The sequence below is a fragment of the Saccopteryx leptura genome, chromosome 7 (assembly GCF_036850995.1).
Source record: "Saccopteryx leptura isolate mSacLep1 chromosome 7, mSacLep1_pri_phased_curated, whole genome shotgun sequence".
Lineage (NCBI taxonomy): Eukaryota > Metazoa > Chordata > Mammalia > Chiroptera > Emballonuridae > Saccopteryx > Saccopteryx leptura.
In genome coordinates, this window is record NC_089509.1 from 33,875,562 (window position 1) to 33,901,278 (window position 25,717).

The following is a 25,717-nucleotide window of genomic DNA, read 5'->3' on the forward strand; positions in this document are numbered from 1 at the left end:
CTTCCTTCCTTCCTTCTTCCTTCCCTCCCTCCCTCCTTCCCTCCCTCCCCCCCTCTTCCTGCTTTTAAAATATTTCATCTGTCATTGTTATGTGTTCAGAGCAGAAAGGTGACCTCACTGCCTTTTGATCATTATAAAAGTCTGAATTAATTCATTTGAAATTGTAAGTAAGTGACATTTCATCCAACCCCAAGTCTCAGGAGTAAGGTCTGCATCTTCTACCATGATTGACTCCTATTGTTCCTCCACTTGACAGAGCCTGAGAGCATTTGTGTCTTCGGTTAACACTTGTGGTATGTTATACAAGTTGGTACTTATTGATTTGTTGGGAATGTTATGTGTTTATGTCCTGCTCTCCAAGATAATCTGTTGTGTAAAAGCAGGAACCATGATGTATTATTAAGGTATTTTCCAATGACACATTCTTTGGTAGCTAAACACCAAAAGCCTCAATAAATATAAATAATCAGATTGATTTACTCTACTCATCTCAAATTTCCTTAATTCCTTCATCAAGTAACCTATAATACTTAATAAAAATATTTATATCTCCAAAAGTAATGTTGAAATATAAAAATGGACAGCTGTATACAATTGACAAATATGTACATATTGGACATCTTTTGGGCTTTTTTCTTTTCCAGCTATGTGCTTTGACTGTTAATGCTTACTGAAAAACATTGTGCAGTTGTCTACTCTCCAGTTCCCAGTAATATGGAGAGAGAGAAATTCCTCACGGAAGGGCCTCCAGTCCTGCCGATCAGGAAGTCACCTACCTGTGACCAGAAAGCTGCTAGTACATTCTTTCTTGGAGCAGGTGTTAACCCATCCCAGCTAGTTAAGAGCCTGCAGGGCTTCTACTTTTGGAAGTTAAAGAAGCAGCCTGTGTGGGGTCCCTCCTCCTCCCCCATAAACCCCTTTGTTCCTGGGGATACACGCCCTCCAGGAATCTTTCAATGCTCTTCAAACAGTGGGCATGCACAATGCACCTGACCTTGTTCAAAGACAGGGGCTGCACTGCCCCAGGCAAAGAGTGCAGAAATACAGAAAATTACATCTTTCTCCAGGCTTTTTTACTTGGTTGCATGAAAAGGCTCAAGTCTGTTGACCAAAACACTTATTATTTCTCCCTTTTTTCTTTTCACTTCAATAAATTAACTAATGCGCACCATCGGTTGTTAATGATGCAACAATAAGAATCTCCACTTTGATAAGAGGCAGCCAGTGGGAAAAATGCAAAATTTTGTTTCCTTTATACTTTAGATCATTTATTTACCTCTGAGAGGAATGTTCTTCATGCCTCTTCATTGAATCAGGAATGGACATTGTGTGGAGCATGTTTTATCCTGCAGAAAGGCTCTTTGGAGAATGGTATTTGCTCAAAGGGAACAAATGCCTGCAGGGTATTTGAAGGTGGCTGGTGACAAGATGTGACACCTGCAGAAGAAATATAGGCAAGAACGTTAGCCACTTAGTACTTCCCAATAGGACCAACTCACAAAACAAAAGTAGAAATTTGGCTCATATTTGAAAGGCTGTTTACTCAGAACTCTATCACCCAATAGTCCTTGCATTTTAATTATAAAGTAGAGAGAGAGAGAGAGATGGAAAGTCTGTGGGAGACTACCACTGCCACCATGTACTTATGCACACACATGACATTCGTGGCCTGGAGTGGCAAAGACTATCATTAAGGAAATCCATGATAAAACCTTTGTGTCATGTATTGGTGTGAGAAAATGAAGGATACTTAACAAAAAAGGTAATTTGCTAAATAATTGAAATGTTATTTTTATACTCCAGATTTCCTTTCAAGTTTCAGCTTAGGCTTATAAAGAGAAACTAGAAAGTTACTACATTCCTAAATCCCTGTACAATGGACAAACTGATTGGCAGATTTTAAAGACTTGTGTGAGTTGGACGTAGAGCATGAGGAAATGCTTTAATGTTTGTTTTTTTTCAAGTACATACTCAAAAGTGAAATATATTAATGTGTGTGAGAGTAGTCATAGAAAAGAGAGCTTTTTGGATATGTTTGCTTGAAGATTTTGATTCTGAACATGGAAAACTTGAAAGGCAGGAGGCCAGCACTGCTTGGAAAGGGCTTAGGAGAATTTGGGGAAGCCCACCACCCAAACTCCTACAACAGGAAGAGTTATAGGTTGAATTGCGTCCTGAAAAAAAAAAATACGTTGAAGTTCCGATACCTGGGACCCCATAATGTTACCTTATTTGGAAATAAGGTCTTTGTGATTAGTTTTAATGGGTCTATACTGGATTAGTCCTAATCCAGTGACTGGTGTCCTGTCTTTGCAAGAAGAGAAAACAGAGGAGACGGGAAGCACACAGGGAGAAAACCATGGGATGATGGAGGCAAAACGGGACTGACACATCTACAAGCCAAAGAATGGCAAGGGTCGCTGGAACCACCAGAAGGGAGCAGAGAGACCCTACACAGAGTCCTCTTCAGAGCCCTCCAGAAGGATGTCTTGATTTTGGACTTCTACCCTCTGTGAAAAAATAAGTTTCTGTTGTTAAGCCAACCGATTTGGGGTCCTTCACTGCAGAAGCCAGAAGAAACCAATATGATGTCACATGTCTACTGGGCATCTGATATGTGACAAGGAAAAAGGGCTGAGTTTTCAGCTTCAGAATATAGATTTTCACTGACCCCCTTGCTTTCAGCAAAGCAGTTTTGCTTTTGATAACCTTTTAGTACGTCAAAGAAGTGAATTGATGAATCCATGGTGGGGGGGGGGGAGATCATCATATTATTATAAGTTGTGTATGAATGACTTTTTTATTACAAAACTGAGATTAATAGGTGTCCTTAAAGAAAGGAGAACTACTGTATCTATATATCAAAAATAGGCTACCATAAAATCAGAACAGAGGACTAAAAAGAGTTCTTCAAAATGAAATATACATTGGCAGAAAATTTAAAAATATGATAAAAAGGTTGGAAGATAAAAGTTGAAAATATTTCTCTGAAACTAGAACAAAGAGAGAGATTGAGAGTAGGAAAGGAGAGATATGAAACTTAGGGCATAGATTTAGAAGGTCCAAAATCTAATAAGCACACTGTAAAGAAGTAACATAACAAAAGGACTATGGGAAATTTTCAAATCAACCAAATTTCTCCAAACTGAAAAACCTGAGTGTCCCAAATGAGGTCTCACATATGCCACCACTGTTAAGAAACATAATATAATGAATGAAAAAAGATTAATAACAAGGCATCGTTGTGGTTTTAAAACAGGTTCTCAGATTCTTGACACTTCCCTGATCAAATAGTGGAATCTAGTGACATACCTGGAGGAAGTAAATTTTGGCAACAGTTATTGCGGCGTGACTCCGGACGCTCAGTCACAAAGGCAATAGTCACCAAGGGCTTCCATCTGGCCCTCTCGGGATGCTCACAGTTGATAGGTTGATAGCCAGCCACCACGCTGTGAGGAAGCCGAGCAGCCTGTCAGGTGTAGGTGTTACAGACCCAACTGAGGTCCTAGAGGGCAGCCACTGGGTGGACATGGGAGTGAGCAGACCTCCAGATGATTCCAGTTGCCATTCTTCCATCTGCCCCTGGTGATGCCAAGAGGAGCAGACACGAGCTGCCACTGCTTTGCCCTGCTCTGTTTCCAATTTATTTTTGCAAGTATTGCAAGGAAAAAAGTGAGAAGACTAGGAGGCACCGTGAAAAATATTCAGAAAAAATAGAGTGATCTCATAAGAACCTGGAATATCTAATATCTGCTGCTTTCCTCCATTGGCCTCTGCCCCTAGTCTTGGGTCCCTGTACAATGATTTATTTGAAGAGCTTTTTAAGATAGCATAGTTAACTTGACATTTTTCTAGGGATTTATGTTTAGTTTCTGGATTTTTCTAGGCCTTGTCATGGTTTTCTTCATCCATCTGCCACTTTAATATTTTTTAGTATCTCCTTGGAATGTGAATTATTTTCCTTCTTTTCTTTAAGTTGCTTTATTTCAAGTTTATTACAGCTTTCACTTGGGTTTCTAAAAGTAATTTATTTAATCCTGTGGGTGACTTAGGTAAATTGATGAAGTAAGTACAATTTCAATTTGTTTTTCTGTACATTCCTCCAAAATTACAATTTTTAAAACACATTCAACCACGAGTTTCTCAGCTTCTACCTGCCCCTTGGATTTAGGTAAAAATTGGTCTGAACTCTGATTCTGAGCACGCAGTATTTCTGAGAACAGGTAAGCACACCTTGGTGAGCGGCAGGGACTTCGCCTGCGAAGCCAGCCGCCGCTCTGTCCAGCAGGGAGACTGGGCGGCGTCAACCCCCATGCCCCATCACTCAGGGGACTGCTGCACTTCTCCTTGCACTAAGAAGTGTCACAAGAAGTACCTACAACTGGGAACGAGGAGAGAAGGTTGGCAGCACATCCTTTCAGAGCCACGCAGGGCTACCCAAGATTATCTGAGGACATGTACTTAGTTGCGCTTAGTGTTTACTATTGGTTAAAGGCCTCATGTTCACTTAGGGATTTTTGTCTGATAGAAATATGAATAATTTCTGTCTAGTGAAAAAGATAACCCTTAATTTACAGTTTATGGTTTATGAACCAGTTTTATGTCAGCTATTTTATTGTATTGCTTTATTAAATTGTGCAGTTAAGCATGCACACTCTCTCACTTCTCAAATGTTTTTGGGTTACTTTTACTAACTTATTTCTTCCTTATTAACTACTAATTTCAATAAGATATTTGACACATATTCATTTTATTTTTGTATCAAAATCATTTTTTTAAGTGAGAATAGGGGAACTAGTGGCACAGATTCCTGCATGTACCCCCACTGGGATCTACCTGTCTAGGGCTGATGCTCAATCAACTGAGTTTTTTTAGTGCCTGAGGCTTACACTCAGACCAACCAAGCTATCCTTAGTGCTCGGCCAATGCTTGAACCAATTGAGTTACTGGCTGCAGGAGGGCATGAGGGAGAGAAAGGAGAGGGAGTGGGGAAGAGAAGCAGATGGTTCCTTTTCCTGTGTGCCTGACCAGGAATCAAACTGAGGACATGCACATGCGGGCCGAGGCTCTATCCACTGAGACAACCAGCCAGGGGTCAGTGTCATGGGGTCAGTGTCATTTTTTAATCTTTTGAGAATTACACTTGGAACCTGCAATGCCTGAACCAAAGAGAGTCTGTGAGCTACCTTCAGAAGCCATGGCTTTCAAGTTAGCTGGGTACAGCAAGGATTTTATGAATTGAGACTCCTTCTCCTAAAGGTCTTTATTGGAAAGAATGGTGTTAAAGGAGAGATAAAAAAAAATATACATCCATAGCGCTACTGTCATTCATAAGGCCAAGTCTCAGAATACTTCCATATGCAGAACCAGGGACTGATTAAGTAAAATTTTCAACTTCCTATGCAAATTCACTAGTGAGCTACCTTTAGTATGGAATTTTATACACAACTATCTGGGGGTTCCTAGTTATATAGTGGTCCTATCCATACTCTCCCTCAACAAACATATACATTGTAGAGGCTCCAGATGAGACGAGGCTAGAGGGACAACCCCACACCCACCCATATTGACAGCTAGAGACACACCTGGCTGTCATCAAGCAATATAGAAACTCATGAACTAAGACCTTTGAACTAAGATCCCTGGTTGTCATCAAAGTTAGCAGGGATGAGATGACCTGTCACACCTGGGATCCTTAGAGATTTGGCAGTGGCACAAGGAAAGCTGACATCAATCACAGCGAGGCCAGTCTTTTGTCATCTGTCTCAGAGACCCTCTCTTCACCCTCTCCAACTTGCAAAATCCTCAAACGTAACCCTTCCTGGTGCGTACTTCCTGGAAAATAGAGTCTAACCCCTCACTTCTACAGACTCTTCCACAGAGTAGCAATAGCACTTGCCAGGTCCCCATAAAAAGCTGGCAACAAACATTTTCTTCATTTCATCAAACCTTATGAAGCTCCGTGCAGTTGAAGTAGAAGGTTTATTGCAAAGACGGAAAAATGTATTTGAATAGTAGTGTAAGAAGCAAGATGGGGAAGCAGTGAACTCCCCAGTGAAACCAAGGAGATTGCTGGGATACATGATTCAGAGGACATGGAGGGAGAAGGTGCCCTGCCTTGCAGTGAGGAGTGCTGGGCATTTCATGAGCATTTCCCAGTCCCGGGGGCCACCTGTGTACTTTTGAGGGGCACATCAAACACTGAAGCCTACTGTGTGGCCCACCCCTCTTTACATGAAGCATAGGGAGCTCATATTGTTATTCTTTTGGGGAATAGAAACAACTATATATATTTTTTCCATTTGGGAATCTTTATGTGAAGACTTTATGTAGTTTTTCCTCCTCTACTTTCTCTTTTAAAACTTAAAATACAATGTTAGTGTAGGGGTTATAAGTAAAAGGATCTTGCTTGTACATTTTCTTCATGTTTCTTACTGTCAAAAGAAATTGATATTACGTACAGGACGGAGGCCATCCTTTTTAACTGATTGGAAGGAGAGAAAGGTGACAGAAGTTGTTACTTTGAAGATGACATACTTCACATCTATTTACTTTGGCCTTTGCAGGAAAAGGGTCCATGCCATCTCTTTAGGATGATTTAGCTTACTCTCCTAGAGTACCATAAGGTAGGTTGGAAATGTGGTTTATAAAATTAGCATGCTAATTACTGAATGAGCAGTAATTTTATAAGCATGTGGCTCATAAAACTCTTGCATGTTAATTACTGAATGAGCATTTTCTTAATTTGCTTTAACTCCTAGCTTTCATAGCCACCACCATCACTTCTCCATTATGATTGTTGCTTTTGGAATATGATATTCCCAATCCCATATCACACACACGCGCACAGGTACACGCACACATGCACACACACACTCTAGGGCCCCTCTCTCCAGAGCCACGGTGAAGTACAATAGCAGCAACACTCACCTCACCATTCATAGTACACTGCTATACTGTTATTGCATACAAGTCTTTAGAATAACATATAAATGTCCATTTAGGTGATTTGGTACCAAAGCACTTCTCACATCTATTATCTCATTTAATCCTTAAAACCACCCTCTGGTGTAAGCACTGTTTTTAGCACTATTTTATAAGGGGAGAAATTCAAGTTCAGAAAGGTTAAATTACTTTCCCAAATTCAAGGTGGGAGAGTTGGAGGCTTGACCTAAGACTTCTTTACTTCTTTTTATTTATTATTTACATATAATTATATACATTATATATTATTATTTATTATGTATTCCTATTTTATTCAACTGGTTATTATCTTTTGCTTTTCCTATTTATTTTAATATTCAAATTGTCCCTAATTGGGCCAGTGGCTGCCCCTTTAAGCTGGTCCTATGTCCTTTTGATATGTCCCTCTTATTTTTTCAGCCTTTCTGTACTTCTATCACAAAACAATGTTCCAAGCTCATCCTGTCTTTTCCTGGCCCCAGCCCAGGAATCAATTATTTTTCTAAGGAGCCCTGGGCACTTTTGTACAGGATGCAATTTAGAAACCCAACACCTGCAGCTAGTTGTGCGCACTGTACTTGGATGCAGTTGCTTCCAGGCCCTCAGTGAACAGAACTCAAGAGAAAAGTCTACAATACTGATATGAATATCTGTATCTATAGATATATAGAAAATCAAACATACAACCATACACACATATATATATTCATATATCTAAACTTAAAAATGAGCTTATATCAATACCTTAACTGCTAATTAATTACCTCAGAGTCCATTCTACTCTTCCTTCTTTCCATAGTTTTAACTCCCATCCCAGGAGTGGGGAACCTGGAAAATAGTAAACATGCTGTGGGTAATGTTTCCTGACCCTTAAGGATCATTGTCCTCTGTTGTCTGATGTTCAGTATCTTGAACATTATTGTTTCAAACAGTTATTGTCCATTTTTTGGCTGTTTCCAGTGTGAGAGTAAATTCAGTCCCTTTTGTTCCATCTTAGTTGGAAGCAGAGATCTAATATTTTTCAATGTTTTTAAATATCTTGTTATGAAAACCTGCATGGGCATATTATAAAGTGAATTTGCTGTTTAATGCCTCAAGCATACCTTCTGAGACCTCCCAAATTCTCCTATTAACACTCTCATATTCCATATTTATTTGTTAGATTATTTGATCAATGACTTTGTCCCTCATAGACTGAAAGCTCAATGAGACATGGCATTAGCTATGTTTTTTTGTTTTGTACATCATTGTCTTTCAAGCTTCTAGTATGTACCTTTTGTTCAACAGGTCTTTAATAAAGGAATGAATTTGCTCTGTCAGCAAAACTCATAGCTGTTCTTAAGGGAACTTTCACACTTCCGTATTTGATGCTTCTGTGTGCCTTTACAGTGTCAATCTATCATTTTCCCAGTCTATCAGAGATGGAGAATGTGGGCAAAGGGGTGCTTTGTGTTAGAATTGCAATACTGTGATTTATGCCTTCCACTGAAGAGGAAGGACTGACTGCTGGGGTCCTGGCAGGTGGGCTCCAGGAGCTGATGAAAGTCAAGGGTCTCCCCAGGTAGGACAGCCAGACGCTGCACAGAGGACACTGAGCAGAGTTGTGTTGCTGAAGTATTGTACAATTTTATTTGAAAATCCTGTTTTGTTGTTGAAAGTGATTTCTCACTGGGTAAAAGGCGAAGACAGATAGTTACGACAACGTCCAGCATGTAGTACTTGATATGGACTATTCACCGCTGACACTTCAAAAGACCACCAGAAAAACCTGTCCATCAAGCAAAGCTAAATGTATTAGCTCTACAGTAATACAGACAATGCCTCCTGGACAGAATCTTATTAGAGATTCAAAATTGAAAAATTAAGGAAGGGTATGACATACTGAACAGGAAAATGGACAATGGTCAGCCTGTATGTAAAGATAGAACCTGCTCTACCACCTTTGCATTAACTAGCCCAGGAAGCCAAATCACATCTCTAGTAGCAGTTGGCTCAAGATGGTCAGGACTGGTCAGTGACTGACAGCTCTTCTCATTTTGCCCCACCCTTCACAACTCTGGACCAGACAAAGACAAAGATGCTCCTCAGACCAATCTCATAGGATGCCTTGCTTCTACTTAGCCCACTTCCAGTTTCTCCAGGACAACTTCCAATCAGAGCATATCTAAGAACTTCCTTCCTATATATAATTATATTTATATATATTATTTTAGCTTTATCATTCCTCTGCCTATGCTTAGTCTCTGCCAAGTGCAACTGATGGTGGGTAGCTCCCTTGCTACAGCAAGCTTTGAGTAAATATCCCCCGTTCTTATCTGGGTTCCTTTCACTTATTTCCGCGGAATTTCTGAGGTTTTTAGAGTCTGGGCTGAGATTTCAAGGCAAGTCTTGAAAAGCAGGGACTAGCTGAAATGGCAGAGTTTATGACATAATGCTCCTGGAAGGCATGGCAAAGTGAGAGTCTTGAAGTACTCACTTGATGAGAAGTTAGTCTTGACTGCAAGCAGCTTAATAGGCTCATAGTCTTATTTTCCAGGCACCAGTATTCCTTGGAGCAAAGAGCTAGGCTACTTTTGTTTGCTCTCGGCGATATTTAACATAGGAACAGAAAAGCATGCCTGGTATCAGAATTAGTAAGCACAAAGATAGGGAATTAGGTTGGTTTCAGTTTTGGGGATTGATAAGGAAGAAAGTTCATTTTGAAGTTCATCTTTCTTTTTTGATTCTTTACCCAACCTAGATAACATGGCCAGTCACTTGAATAACATCCTTGTTAGCATAAAACCTTCCTTAGCTGTGTCCTGTTGTACCAGACTACAGAGTACTAAACCTGGATTAGTTCGAACAATTTGTGATAAAATTGTTTGCATCTTTTCTTTCAACAACTATCTGTTGGTTGGTAGCTATGAGGATACGTGAATTTAAGTGCTGAGGACAAGTTAGGGCTCAGAAGAAACAAGCACATGATTGGTTCACAATGTCTGCTTATGGGCACAGGTGGAGGGAAGGTGGTGAAAGTATAACGTTTATACTTAAGTCTTAAAAATTTAGATCTCTATTGAGCTTTAGATCCACACAGCCAACCACTCACTGGGTAACCTTATCTGGATGCTCTACAACCACCACATGTCTAAACTTGAAATTATAATTGCTCTCCTTCACTAAAGTTTGCTAATCGATCCATCAGATTAGCCTCATGATTCTTGTCAGCACTGTTCTAGGCAGTATTACCATGGTTCACATTAGCACTCAGTTCAAGATAAACCCTTTTTGCAATCTGGCTGAAGAGATTTGTTCTGACTGTGAAATTATAGGCATCAAAATGGGGATGAGGGAAGAAGCTGATGGAAATCCTACCTCCTAAAATCTTACGTATTTCACATTTTGTGGCCAAGTGCAGAAGTGAGGTCAGAGGGAAAAATTCAACCAGTACTTGACTAGTGCAGGTACAGTAATAGAAGGTAACGAAACTTTAAAAACTTTTGGATTCATTTTTTTTACAATATACTATAATATTTAGTTTACATATATCTGCCCATCTCCATTGACTTCTTTTTATTTCCAATATTTTAACTGTCAAATGGTCACTGGGAGAGAGCCTTACTTATGTGAAGAATTACTGTGTCAATTCTAAATAGCATAGTATCTGAGTTAATGCAAAAAAATGCTCCCTGATAGAAACAAGGTACAAAGCTAATTAATGTCTTAATAAAACTGAGGGAGTCTTGCCTGACTAGGTGGTGGCGCAGTGGATAGAGTGTCGACTGGGACATGGAGGATCCAGGTTTGAAACCCCGAAGTCACCAGCTTGAGCCCAAGGTCGCTGGCTTGAGCAAGGGGTTACTAGGTCTGCTGCAGACTTCCCCCCCCATTAGCTTAGCCACCCTCCCACCCCGTCAAGGCACGTATGAGAAAGCAATCAATGAACAACTAAGGTGCCACAAGGAAGAATTGATGCTTCTCATCTCTCTTCCTTCCAGTCTGTCTGTCTCTACAAACAAAAAAAAAACAAAGAAACAAACAAACAAAAAACTGAGGGAGTCTCTCCTGGTAGCCAGGATTACTGTTTCCTAGTAGAAAAACTGGTAGAGAAGATTGAGTCCTTATAATAAATTCCATAACAGCAGCTTAACTGTAAATGATTTTTTAAAAATCACTTGATTGTGCAAACTAGTTAGAGCAGAAGTATTTTAATGATATTTCAAGAACTTAATGTCAACCATCAGTGTCCAATAAGTGATACGTCTGGAAATATGATGGTCTTTTGAGCCAAAATCTCTTAGGCTTTGCATAAAATCTGGATTTTCATTTTTACCATGCACACATTATATAAATTTCTGGTATTTGTGATAGAGGAAAAGAAGATAAATTAAATACAACTTGATATGCTGATAAATGAGTAAAATGTTAAGATGTTAAATTTATTGTTTGCTTATTGAGAGAAAGTGAATAATTTACTTAAGGAAACCAATTTTACTTAAAGAAAGGGCAATATTTTAATAAGCAAAGAGGGGAAAGAATATATTCTGAAGTAAGAACAGCATCACTGGAATGAAAATTTAATGTGCCAAAGTAACTACTTTGAAGGGGAAAGCACTTACCTGAATGGAAAATTTTGTTACATTTCCGTAAAATCCCAACTTTATCTTCATTCTTATCTGTTTATTCATTTAACTAATATTTATTGAGTACCCACTCTGTACTGCATTGTGCGAGGCACTGGCAATATGCCAGTGAATAAGATAGTTTCTTCTTTCATAAATACTACAGTTAATCAAATTTTCACTAATTGATTAATTCATGCATTTGTTATATGAGGTTTAGCTATGTGTGACAGGAACTTGAAATAACAAGGGTTTAAACAATTGCCTCATGTAAATATAGATCATCCAGACCTCAGACTATGGCTCCATCATCTTGAAAAATCTTAAGTTCTTTTATCTTGCATGCATTTAGCTTTTTGAGTCTATTTCCTGTCACTTAACATAATGTGTTCACATACATAATGTTTGTATCAACAGCTTCTTTTATCTTTGAGTAGTTTATTTATTCCCCAGTAGAGGGATTTGGGGGTTGTTTCAAGATTTTAGCTATAAATTTGCTATAAATATTGGGTCATATTGTTAAGTATTATATTGGACTTTATAGAAGCTGTGAAATGATTTTTATAGTGGCTGTTCCATTTTGCATTCCTACCAGCAATGTATGAGAGTTCCGATTGCTCAGCATTCTCATCAGCATTTGGTGTTGTCATTTTTTTAGCCATTCTATTAAGTGTATAGTAGTATCTCATTGTGGTTTAATCAACATTTCATTAATTACTAATGATGATGAGCATTTTTTATGTGCTATTTGTCATCTGTTTATCTTTCTTTTTTTTGGTAAAATGTTCGAATCTTTTGCTCATTGAAAATTTTTGGTTGTTTTCTTATTGTTGAGTTTTGAGAGTTCTTTATATATACTGGCCACAAGTCCTGTGTCAGGTATATGATTTGCAAATATTTTATACCAGTCTATGTTTGTCTTTTGATTTGCTCAACAGTTTTGTTTGCAGAGCAAACATTTTTAGTTTTGATAAAGTCCATTTTATATATTCTTTTAAGGATTGTGCTTTGTGTCTTAAAATTGAATTTTTTATATGTTAAAAAATATTTAAAAGAGTAAATTTGAATACTCTCAAGAACAATAGAGTATTTACAAATAGTACATTAGCTATATTTCCTAAATGTGACATTTAGGAACAAATTAGACATTTTGGAAAAACAAGAATAAATTAGATAATTTATGCCAGCAGAACCAAATTGGTACTATGATAAAGATCTACTGATACTAATTGTTAAAAATAGAAATAAAGTGTTTTAGGTTTTGTACAACAGTAGCATGTCAATACATAAAATTAAATGCTTCATGAGTATTTCAAATACCCATTCAGCTATTCACCTATTTATTTATTTAAAAAATTTATTGAGCACCTTCTATGAACCAGGCACAGTGTTCTAGATGGGAGTACACAGATAAATATGACAGGATATAGAAATTTGGACAAAGTAAACAGATTATGATATAATATGGTAAACGCTATGGTTGGCATATGTTCAAAGTAAACTATGCTTCTTTTTGCATATGTAGTGGTTTCATCACACTAATCTCAGTTTACAATTATTTATTTGTGTGACTTGATTTAACGTTTGTCTCTCCCATGGTGTGCTCCAGGAGTATAAATATGATACATGTTTTCTTCATTGTGACTGACACATAATAGGAATTGGATTAATAGTCACTGAATAAATAAAGTGCTTGCTATTGGAGTACAGAAAGAGGAGGAGTTGCTAATTCTGGCCCTGTCAGTTTTGAAGGCTTTATAAAAAAACGGTGGTATTTTAAGTGAGGCTTCAGCAGAGATAGGAATTGCCAGTGGGGGTGGGGCTGGTAAAGGAGAGAAGGGCAGCATCCCAGTCCTCTACAGTCTTAGCGGCAGGCATGTGAAGTCACATAATATGTGTGCAAAGGACAAAAGGTTGCAGGGGGCAGAACCATCCTGTGCAGGGAAGTGTGAAGGCAGCAGATGAGGCAGACATGGAAGGCTGAGGTCTGGCAGCGAAGGAAAGGCCATGCCAACCAGGTACCAGGTCTGAACTTCATAGCCACGGAATTGGGGGAACTGAAAGATTTTAAGCTTTTAAGTGACATTAAGTGACCTTTGTCATTCTTAAGGAGAAAGGGCAGCATTGTGGTGGAAGAGATGGAACAGCTAAGGCAGTTGCTGACAGCTGCTAAGGAATGATGAGGCTGTGCAGGGCGGCCTCAGAGGAGGCTGAGGAGGAGCCGACCCGAGAGCTACCTTCGGAGACAGAACGCAAGGGGTTTGGTGACTGATGAGATCCGAAAGGTGAAGCAGAAGGAAGATTTAATATTTTAGCTCTTCTGATGGATGCCTAAAGAGTACTGCGTTTGGAATGAAGATGTTTTTACACAATATTCCTGGATAATAAGTGTTACATGTTCTTGAGAAAATATGATAAAATATGAAGAAGAAAACTTAAAAAAAAAATCGCCTATTATCCCACCACACAGAGAAACCCCTGCCGACATTTTGAGTGCTTATCTTTCTATCACTTTTTAAAAATACATTAAAAAAAAGAGATACTGCCCTGGCCGGTTGGCTCAGCGGTAGAGCGTCGGCCTAGCGTGCAGAGGACCCAGGTTCGATTCCCGGCCAGGGCACACAGGAGAAGCGCCCATTTGCTTCTCCACCCCTCCTCCATGCTTTCCTCTCTGTCTCTCTCTTCCCCTCCCGCAGCCAAGGCTCCATTGGAGCAAAGATGGCCCGGGCGCTGGGGATGGCTCTGTGGCCTCTGTCTCAGGCGCTAGAGTGGCTCCGGTTGCAACATGGCGACGCCCAGGATGGGCAGAGCATCGCCCCCTGGTGGGCAGAGCGTGGCCCCTGGTGGGCGTGCCGGGTGGATCCCGGTCGGGCGCATGCGGGAGTCTGTCTGACTGTCTCTGTTTCCAGCTTCAGAAAAATTAAAAAAAAAAAAAAAAAAAAAAAAAAAAAGAGATACTAAGGATTCTATCTCCACCAGGAACTGAGTCTCATAAACTTCAGTTATATATTGAACTTCATTTTGAACCCAAATATTAAGTTTTTTCCTAAACTATGAGCTGATTCAATTAAAAAGGAATCAGGTGAATCTTATCTTCCCTGGAAACTAAGTAAGTGGCAGCGATGACACCCAGGACATGCCCTCATGAGTACCATATTCTAACTCAGAGTCACTGAGAGTTCCAGGTTCAGTTTGGATAATTCACGTTCAATTCATTTAACCCCGCAGGGAGGCAGCTCCGCATGACACCTCGCGTGTCCAAAGCTCTAAAGGAGGGCTGGTTATTCTTGCCCACTTGAACCCGGAGCTTATGTAAACCTGCGCACATACACTAAGAGAAAAACTGTCTGAGGACCAGAAGCTCTTAACCAAAAAATACGTAATCCGAGGTCCTTTCAAACAGAGAGAACGGGAAGGGAGTTTAAAAAAGAAAAAAAAAAAAAAGAGATTTTTACGTTCAGAGGGTGTAGGGGCAGGAGATTCAAAGAATACAAAGTCCAAGGAGGAGTCTGAGGAGTTTCCAAGAAGGATAAATGTAGCCACTGGGGCGGGCTGTCCTCGAGAAGGCAGCTCTGCAGCCAGGTGCCTGGAGAGGTGGGACGCTCCCCCGCCCCGGGTCGCCAGCTCTCGCTCCCAGGTGGCCCTACGGAGTCCTTCCTCCAGACAGTCCCTAGTCACCCCGTCCCCGCCAGCCCTCGGCGGTGCTCGGATAGGAGGAAGTTAGGGGCCGGGCTCCGCTTCCACTCTAGCCCTCTGGATTGAAAAGTGCAGGAGAGCCAAACAAGATTTAAAACAAGAGAAAAATCAATACCTCATGAGAGGCTGGGAGGAGGAGAAGCTTTACTGGGGGAAATGGTGTGGCAGAGGGTGGGAGAATTACGTCCACCAAAACCCACAGCCGAATTCCCACTTGCTCGCGAAGACCTGCGTTGCAGACCGGCTTCCCCGTGCACCATTCGCCCGCAGCCGAAGTCCGCTACTGCAAACGCCAAGCGGGCGAGGTCTGACCTGGCGCCGGGGCTCCACTTGCTATTCCGCTCGGATTCTAAAGTTCACGGGTTCCGCGCGGCCCGGGGTGTCGGGAAGCTCGGGTTGGCAGGGGCCATTTCCCCCGCCTGACTTTCCACCACCCTGCTGAGAGCCCCGGGAGGCGGGCGGCTCAGGGGGCGCTCGCAGGAAGGAACCGCTGCCACCTGAGCAAACACTGTCCGTCTTGGACGCTCCCTGGGAACGGGCTGCACGGGCAGGTCTCTGACCCTCCCGGGTCCGCTCGCCGGCCTCGGCTCACTCACCCGGCCGGCCCGGGCACAGGCGGGCGCCCCGCGGGGCCCGGCCGTCCGCTCCAGCCGGCCAGAGTTCCCGGACTTGGCACCCAGGCTGACACTTGGGGAGTTGGGGCGGCACGCCCGCCCCGGAGTGTGCCCCGCAGAGGGCTCGCCTGCCCCGCAGAGGGCTCGCCTGCCCCCGCGCGCTGATTGGACCCGCGCCCTGTGAGGTCGGAGCGGCCCGCGGCGGCCGCAGGCGGCGACGAGTGCCCGGCGCGAGTGGGAGTGGCGCGCGCTCCCCTCACGCCCCTCGCCTCTCCCCACCGCGTGCTCCCTCCCTCTCTCCTCCTCCCGCCCGGCTCCCTCCCGCCCCCTCGGCCCCGGCCGCGCGCTGGCGGGACTCCGCATTGCACACTCAGGGGGCGCCGCAGTGTTCGTGGGATGGGGCGGCAGGCTGCCGCTGGCGGCTGGAATCCGCACGCAGCCCGGGTAAGTAGAGGCGGGCTTCCCGGGAGAGCACAAAAGGACATGGGGGTGGTGCCAGCGGCCCGAACTACTGCGGAGCCGGGGCCAAGCGGGGAGCGGGCTCAGTCCCTGGAGCTGCCCATTGCGGAGACAGCTCCCCGGGGCCGAGGAGCCGGCTCTTCGCCTCTGCATCGGCTCCGGTGCTGCCTCGGAGTGGGCAGCCGGCGCTGCGCGCAGCCTGGGCAGGTCCGGAGGGGCGTGTGTGTGCGTGTGTGTAGTGCCGGCGCGCCGCGAGGTGGGATGGAAATGTCAGGGGCAGCCAAGTCCACCGCCGGAGGAGTCCTTCCCAAGAGTAATTCAGCACCTTCCCAGGGCCGAGCGTTCGTCTACCGGGAACTCTAGCCAGAGGGAGTTCTCGGGCGGCGAATGCAGCGCCCCACATGTTGCTGCGGGGTGGGCGGGGGTGGGGGCGGCCGTGGCCTGCCTGCGCCCACCCGGAGCCTCTGCCCAGGTGCAGTGTGCTGGGGCGCCTCCAGCCCTTGCGAGGACTCTCCATGCCCCCCGACCACCCACCCGAGCGGCTCGGCAAGGGGCCTTCCACCCACTGAGCCTGGGCTTCGCCTGGTTTGACTTGGCGACTTGGTTTTCTCTTCGGTAACAGCAGTTGGGTTGATTTATATTTGGCTAAAAGTCAGTTTTAGCCTAAAGCTCTCTGTTGGTGTTTCTGACTTCGCTCGGACCCCCACCACAGTCTTAACAGTTCTCCTTCTCTCCCCACCCTCAGCTCCTCAGTATTGACCCTGCTCCTCCCTGCGGGATCCAAAACTTGATGTTTGACATGATTATATCCGGCTTGGCATCTTAAGTATCACAATCATTTTTCATTTCCTCGAGGACTACAAGACTTGTAATAATTTTTTTGATGAGGGTTTGGGGGAGAGAGAAGCAGATTTTTGGTAATGACTTTTTGGCAGAATAGCACTGATCTCCCAGAGCATATGACAAAAAGAATGTTAAGCTTCTCCCTTTGGTAACCTACCCAAGGTGTGACCTCCAAAATTCAATTTTCTTTGTGGGAGGCTAGGGAGTTTAGATTCTCCAGGGGGAAGCTATTTATTGTTAAATTGACTTATGGTGACACACACTGGGTTCTGCTCTCCTCTGGCTAGCCATTGCAGAAGCCATGATATTATTAGAGTAATTCCCTTAAAGCCATTACATTTTCTTTTGAGTGAGAGAACTCCAGGTAGCAGCTTAAAATTTTGGATCTGCAGCTTATTTCTCTAGAAGACATTAATGGTTACTGTGTCTGTGCTCACGTGTACCAAGTTTGCAAAAGATATTTGTGCAATCGTCCATGAAATGGCTTAATGTCCATTTATGTTAAACTCATTTAAATGTAAAACATCTATCTGTTTTCAATTTTAGTTTCCACCTTGACCAAAGCATCAGAGTTGAGACAGGACCTAAAGAGGCTTCCTTGTTTAAACAGAGGTTTTACAGAACTCTGGTACCTAGAGCGCACAGTAAGCATCCTGAGCGTGTAGGCACACAAAGGCTGTTAAATTTGTGAATTGGTTCCTTGGGTTAAAAATATCAGAAATGCTTCTAGACAAAAAAGATAGCTATGATTCATGGTCTATATTTTGAAACTATTGACAGTCTTTGAATGTTTATATGACAGAATGCATAAATGGGCTGATTACAAGCAAATAGTGCCACGTAAAACACCATACAATATATTGCTTTATGCCGTACAAATTACATGGCATATTGAGATCTGCTGTTAAAATGACTGCGAGGAAGTCATGTTTTTATCACCCCCATTTTACAGGTGGAGCAACCGAGGCTCTCAGACATTAAGTGATTTTTCCAAGCGGAATAGCAAAGTTCCAGTCAAGTCCCCCTCCACCCCCAATTTCTTCCCTCCCTTGCTCTTCGCTCCCTCCCACCCTCCCTCCCTTCCTTTATGCTGGGGCATATCTTTGATATCTTTCTATTTCTAATTTTTGCACCTTTTTTTTTACTATTCAACCCATGGCTTTGGGACCATTATGTGTCATTTGCAAAAGGCTTTTGCTCCCTGCTAAATATTGCTTAGTTCCCGCCAAGGTGTGAGCTAAGAAAGATTTTAGAAGAATGCTAATGACGGTTTTAAAGAACTACCCTTTTCAAAGGGGTATATTATTTTTACTAATTAGTTGTTAAATATACAAGGAATCAAAACACTAAAGAATGATGTACTAATGGTAATATTTCAGGAAATCAGGTGACTAATAGTGGCAGAGATGTTTGAGAGACATGTAAGTCTTCTACATTATAAGCAAATTATTCATAAACTCTATAGATAATTATAATGAAGCTCCAATAAGTGCTTATTTTATTAGTGCTACTCTTATTTTAAATAGAGTTGACAAAACAGATTACTTAAATAAACCCAGAATTCTTCTAGGAAAAAACAAAACACCTACTTATCAAAAGTTCTGAAATCCTCATTACCTAGTGTACAAATGCAACAGAAGACATTGATTAAAGAGAAATCATGTTTTTACTTGCATTGCTAGTAGGAGCCTATCTGATTACAGTAGTACCCTTCTTATCTGCAGTGTGCATGTTCCATGAGACCCAGTGGATGTCTGAAACCATGGGCAGTACCAAACTCTATAGACTATGTTTTTTTCATATATATATATATATATATGTCATATATATGATAAAGTTTAATTTCTAAATAAAGCATAGCAAAAGATGTACAACAGTAATAAAATAGAGCAATTATAACAATATGCTATAGTAAAAATAATATGAATGGCTTTGGAGTCATTATTACATAAAATAAGGGTTACATGATTACAGATACTGTAATAGCAAGGCAGTCAATCAATCTGCTAATCGAGAGAACTACTAAGTGACTAATAGGCAGGGAATGTATACGGTGTTGATATGCTGGACAAAGGGATGATTCATGTCCTAGGCAGGACAGAGCAGGACTGTGAGGGATTTCATCATGCTTCAGGATAGTATGCAATTTAAAACTTATGAATTATTTATTTATGAAAATTTTCATTTAATATTTTCAAACTGTGGTTGACCGTGGGTTACTGAAACTGAGAAAAGTGAAAGTGCAAAAGGGGAGAGTGTAATGTATTAATTAAAACTCATTATTTTAAAATATTTTCTTGGAAGATCATTGCTCACAATATTTGTTTTTGACATTGCATACTATTTACTAGGATGAATAGAATTATTTTGTGTACATTAATATCGGTAGGTATTGAGTTTACTAGTAGTAAATCATAGTTAAGTAGATGGACTTTGGGTTCAAGTCCTGGCTTCACATATACTAACCATGGGACTTAAGAAAGTGGTTGTACCTCTCTTTGCTGTAGTTTCCTTATATGTAAAGCATGAATAATAATGGCACCTAACTAATACAGATTTTCAATTTATTCATGCAGCAACATTTAATGAGCATCTACTGTATGACAGCATTGCTCTAGGTGCTAGGGTTACGCAGACAGATTCCTTGCCAATGAAGGTTACAGTCTAGTGCCTGCAAGTTAATAACAATAACATGATGTATGTTAAGTGCATAGCATGGAACATGACAGACACCTGGTAGATGCTTGATGAGTGTTAACTTTTGGTATCTTGCATTTAGGAAATCGAACATTCAGGAAATGTTCGCTGGGTGCCTAGCAGATGCAATACAAATTGGAGTATATACTGATGAGTGATAGATATTTCCATTCCATTCCATTCCATGCCATTCCATGCCATTCCACGCCATTCCACGCCATTCCACGCCATTCCACGCCATTCCATATTCTAATGGTGGAGGGAACTCTAAAGAAAGACATGAAGTACATATCAGTTCTCTAAAAGAGAATTCAAATGCAGACATGTCAGGGGAAAAAATGGAAAGAATACTTAAATTACCCATAGGAATGTGGGGAGTATATGAATTTCCTTATGGGAACTTATGAAAAATAAAGGTCTTGTATTCAAGCTCTTTGAAAACACATAGAAAAAGAAGAAAATAAAAATAAAGAATGCTTACTTAGATACATGAAATGGAAAGGAACATTTGAAGAGTCAGGTTATTAAATTGAGCCCATAAAGGGTGAGAGATCCCAGGTACACTAAAAATGAGATAACAAAAATGAATTTGAAAAAAATCCTTGCAGTGGATTTCCAAGACTATGTATATAATGAAAGACTCTTAAATACTGTGAAATGAGAATTGTAGAAGCACTTGGCTTATATCTTACTAAACACATACTCCGATATAAGAAGAATATACAGTGTAAATGAATTCTGTGCTTCTGATTTTGCTGAATAATAGTTTTACACCTAGACATTCTCAAGCAGTAAACACATTGGAGGTAATATATCAGGAAGTGGCGAGTGCTCAGAATATTCCAAACCTAATCAACAGACTAGATGCAGCTAAATCACCAAGACTAGATGGCCGTCACCCAAGTGTGTTGAAGAAACTTAATGTATAAGTGATGGTTATCTAGGGTATTGGCTGGCATCCTTGGGGGGATCTCATCAGGAAGGATTTCAGGGAGGACCCTGGATCCAGCCATCAAACCAGATCCACGTCTCTGTGGACAATTGGGAGATCAGTCTTTAAAGCAAACAGAGATTATAGCAAATAACAACTAATTTTGTATAAAAGGAGAATAATACAGTGAAAGGAGATAATATGTTTGCAGCTACAGAAAATGCGGTATTTTTAAACTTTCCAAAAGCCTGACCAGATTTCAAATTCTAGTTCCTTCCCTACTCATGGCCTTCTCTGTTTGGCGGAGCAAGAAGAAACAAAGTGTGGATAAAAAGACACTTCTCTGAGTGACAAATAGGCTCTTCTAGGAAGTAGTTTGGGGATGGTTTTATTTAATTTTATAAATGTATATAGGTGGTGTGCAGTCCTTACGCATAAGCAAAAACCAAACTGATAAAGTTGAACCATAGGAATAACTTACAAGAAAATCTAAATGGGAATAAAAATAATAGAAGATTCAAGTCAAAATGGAAGATTGAAGATACTTAGGAAAAGCAATGGCAAACACATTTATAAGAGATGGTTTTAATTCTGTTTCCATCAGCAGTCAACAGAGCTCGATAATATTTTCTCAGCTCTCTAAAAAATAAGTGTGGTAGCAAGTTAAAGCCAGTATTAAGAAAAGTGTAAGGTATATAATTCTATACTAGTGTGATACCATTTAAAATGAGTAGTTGAGTAACTTTATGTAAATCTTCTCTACTTATTTGTTCATAGAAAGAAATGCCAACATATTAACAGTGACTATCTCTAGGATTTATGGCATTGCAAATGTTTTTATTGTTTTCCTACAGATTTTCCAAATTCTCTAAAATGAACATGTATTGCTCTTACAAGAGAAGGTGCTCTGAAAATAAGATGTAGTATTATAACTTCCAATTTTATAAGTCTAACTATAAGAAAAGCTCATCTGCATATCATTTCTATGTTTTCTACAAACCTGTAATTGAAAATTTTACTTGTGTTTTCTCCTGAATTCCCTATATGTGAAAGGCAACATGTTTAAATATGTTTTTATTGTCTTTGGTGTTCGGGAAAAGTGTGCTGTCTTCAGATAGTAAGAACTGAGAAATTGAAAGGTGTTCCTTTTTTTCCATAACTATCAGGATATGAAGAGCCAACTTAATGGAAGGACTGCTGAGTTCTTTCTAGCGTATAAGCCCCTTGAGGTTAGGGACCAAGGCTGTCTCTTTCTATTCTGACTCCATAATGCTTACCTACATGCCTGGCACAAACAGTCTCCCAATACATACATTGAATGTTTTTGAATTTAATGAAAGGGCTGAAAGCTCTCCTAAACTTCACAGAGATTTGAAATAAGAAGAGATCTTAGAGCCCTTTTTATCTTCTGAAGTCCTATGATTCATTCAAGTCTTAATTTAATTGTGATCTGTAAGTCATCCTTACATTCTTTGTACCATGTAGGAACTAGGCCACAAAAATGGTTTGTGTTGCTCATCTAGGATCCTCTGGCTTATTCCCAAGTTTCGATCCAGGTCCTGCCGCCTGCTTCCATCTCTTAGTTCACATTCTTGTGTATTTGGACTGGGGTTTTATTTCTTTCCTTGGCTCTGGATTTTACTTTTCTCTGGCCTTGGATTCACCACCTTTCTTCCCTGCTTTAGACCCTAGTGCATGTGATCCCAGTGAGCTCTGGCCCTTCCTGGTAAGCTACAATCTTTGCAAGAGAGAAATTTGTACCACAAATTATTAAATGTTAACAACTGAATATTAACAGCAGATCTCTAGAGGAAACCTGTGAGTCACTTTCAATTGTTTTCCAACATCTGCTTAATAAGGTGCTGTGCTCAAAATATGCAGGAATATCCCTTGTATTGGCAGAAAGAATCTTAACAGAGGAACAGATGAATTTATCTTATTATATAAAATCTGTTATATATGTTGATGCATGCAACTCTTATTGTTATTCCTGAAATAAGACAGACATGAAGGAACCAGGTGAAAGTACTCAATGATTAAGCAATGGCCAGGATTGTGGTGAGGAGTTGGGGGAGGTGGCTATTATCTGATGACAGAATATAAAGAAAAGAACTTTGGGTTGGTAAAACAAAGACTCATGGGATAGAACTCTTGTCTGCACATTATGAGGTTGCTGCAATCTTCTTAGATTCAAGTAGTCTGGCTCCAAGACTACTATTGGTCACACATGACACAAGTTTAAACAGAGGCTACATGTCAGGGACCACTGTTTGCCACCAGACATTTCTTTGTGGATGCTTAGCAGCTCCTGTAGCACAGTTCAGGAGTGAAGAAATAAGATCCCCATTGGACAGGTGTGGGAACCACGCTGGCTTAGGAGCTGATATCTCTTATAACAAGGTTCTATAGACAAAAGCTTCCAAAATCCTATAAGCTATATTCAGAATTTCTAGACTCACGGTCCCTCAGAGATGCCCAAGTATGATGTCTCCATCAGGTAATTTTAGTTTTCTCTCAGTCTACCAATTAGGGAGTCGTAGTTATAACTGGTGACTAGCTACCATGCTACCAGTCTAGTTGACATTTTTACCCTAATTAAGTTGCTTCAAAAGAAGAGCTGAACAGATATAGGAAGTCAAATTCTCATGCAAACACTCTCTATATCAAACTGGATTATTTTACATGAAAATAAAAAACTAGAACACATCTGTTGATACTGGATTTTAGACAGAGAACAATGAGCTCAAACACTACTTTCTCCTGACCTGCAGTCCACATACTCTCTCTTTTGCCAAGAGAGGTTGAAGGCTAAAATTAAAAATAGGTTCAAAAAGTATCTTGGCGTATGCATGAATGATTACCACATAAAGAATGGGTTGTTAGGTGAAATAAAATTATTGAGTGTGAAATCTTCATATTTTGATAGACCTTTTAGAAGCCATAGCTATAAGAATTCATAATGCCATGATTATCCTATCCCTGCCATTTTTTGAAATCGATTATTACTTGAATTATAAGCATTCTAAATGATTAAATAACAATATAGTTAATGTGTTTGAGTGGTAGGATTTTGGGTGAACATTTAAAAATATACCTTTCAATATTTTTATGCCCTGAAAAGCAGGAGAAATAAAGATTGATTTTTTCTCACCTCATTTCTTTTTCTTTTTCCAGTATCAAATAGTATAATAAATTAGTAAATATATACATTATTGAAGTTTCCATCAAGACATCTAGAAATACTAGTTCTTTTTTGTCATTAAAGCAATTTAGATAATGTATACACTTACTTGCACTTATAATAGTAGCATTTATTACCATCTACTCTTTATATGTATAGCTTTTCATCTACAGGACTCTACCTGCTTGTGAGAGATCCAGTTAATTTTTCATTGGCAGAGAGGAGTGTAGAGTGAAAGTTTGAGGCCTAGAATTTCCTGTGTTATAATTCTGGCCCCACCAGTTGCCAACTGTGTGACCTTGGGCAAGTTATTTAGTTTCCTTCAGTTTAACTGGTTACCATTAGTTGGGTGACCTTTAGCAAATTAGTCACCCACTGTCGGAGCTTTATTTGCTTGAACTATAAAATCAAGGGGCTGCCCTAATTAAACTTTAAATTCCCAGATGAGTTGGAACCAACATATATTTTTGACATTTAAAACTGCTCATTAATGCTGATCTAATAAAATAGTTTTGAACAACTGAAAGGGTGGCATAATACTGGTATTTAGAACCAACTAAGCTAAGCAGACAGAGTTCTTGGCTTCTGAGACCATGAGCTCTATAGTAAATAATGTAAAAGATCTAGCACTTCTCCCTTGAATTTTTTCTCTTCTTGCTACGCTGTTCTTTGACTTAATTCTCCATGCAGAATACATTTAATTTCCTAGAAGTTTTCCATCTTGAAGGTACAAAAATTTACTTTCAAGTGTTATAAAAATATTAACACTTAAAAATAATATTCTGGCCTGACCGGATGGTGGCGCAGTGGATAGAGCGTCGGACTGGGATGCAGAGGACCCAGGTTCGAGACTCCGAGGTCGCCAGTTTGAGCGCGGGCTCATCTGGTTTGAGCAAAAGCTCACCAGCTTGAGCCCAAGGTCGCTGGCTCCAGCAAGGGGTTACTCGATCTGCTGAAGGCCCCGCGGTCAAGGCACGTATAGCAATCAATGAACAATTAAGGTGTTGCAATGCACAACGAAAAACTAATGATTGATGCCTCTCATCTCTCCATTCCTGTCTGTCTGTCCCTGTCTATCCATCTCTCTGACTTTCTCTCTGTCTCTGTAAAAAAAAAAAATTATGTATTTATGTAGTGTCTTTCCATACAAGATCAAAGGAATAGTATTAGAAGTTCATGGTTTTTCTTTTATCTATAACTTCATAGAAGAATTTTCTTTTGTGGAATTCTTTTAATTCATATTTTCAGTCACCCAAACAAATGAATTTATAGGAACTTCTGCAGCAATTCTGACTTGTTCTTGGTCAAACATGTCCTTGGCCAGGAGTGTTCTTCCATCTATTATTTCTCAATTGACAATCCTTGTTATTCTGTAAGACCTAGTTCGAATGCAATTTCCCCAAAGAAGCCCTTTCTCCTGATTTCTCCATTAGTGTAAATTTTACTTTTACTTGTACCTGTATTCTGTACTGACATCATGTCTTTTTACATTCTGGCTTATTATTTATATAATGTCTTATTTCTCTTGAATGCCAGCATGTGCATATTGTCTTGCACTGAGTAAGCTCTCATTAAATATATGGAATAGAATCACAACTTTCATAGCGAAAAAGCTATAAAGATTGAGGAGAAGGGAGGAGGAATAACAAAAGATGAGTTTAAATGGAAGGAGTAGGTTTTGTATTTTATGACAGCTGCCACTTTATTTGGTTCTCTGGATGTCCCCAAA

General features: G+C 40.5%; 1 protein-coding gene and 1 long non-coding RNA gene across 3 annotated transcripts in view; one reads left to right on the forward strand and one right to left on the reverse strand.

Annotated features, from left to right (window-relative positions):
* LOC136378796 (uncharacterized) overlaps positions 1-15,818 on the reverse strand; it is a 41,274-nt gene extending 25,456 nt beyond the window's left edge. The window contains exons 1-2 of the long non-coding RNA XR_010746641.1: positions 15,379-15,818; positions 1,277-1,437 (exon numbers count right to left, since the gene is read on the reverse strand). This is a non-coding gene — a long non-coding RNA (uncharacterized lncRNA). The remainder of the gene's footprint in view (positions 1-1,276; positions 1,438-15,378) is intronic.
* A 383-nt stretch (positions 15,819-16,201) lies between these two features.
* LYPD6 (LY6/PLAUR domain containing 6) overlaps positions 16,202-25,717 on the forward strand; it is a 130,578-nt gene continuing 121,062 nt past the window's right edge. Inside the window, exon 1 of one of the 2 annotated variants that reach the window (XM_066346106.1) lies at positions 16,202-16,321. The gene's annotated coding sequence lies outside the window, so the exon portion shown is untranslated. Of the gene's footprint in view, positions 16,322-18,113; positions 18,193-25,717 lie in introns of those variants that run through there. The other variant, XM_066346107.1, reaches the window with a different exon arrangement.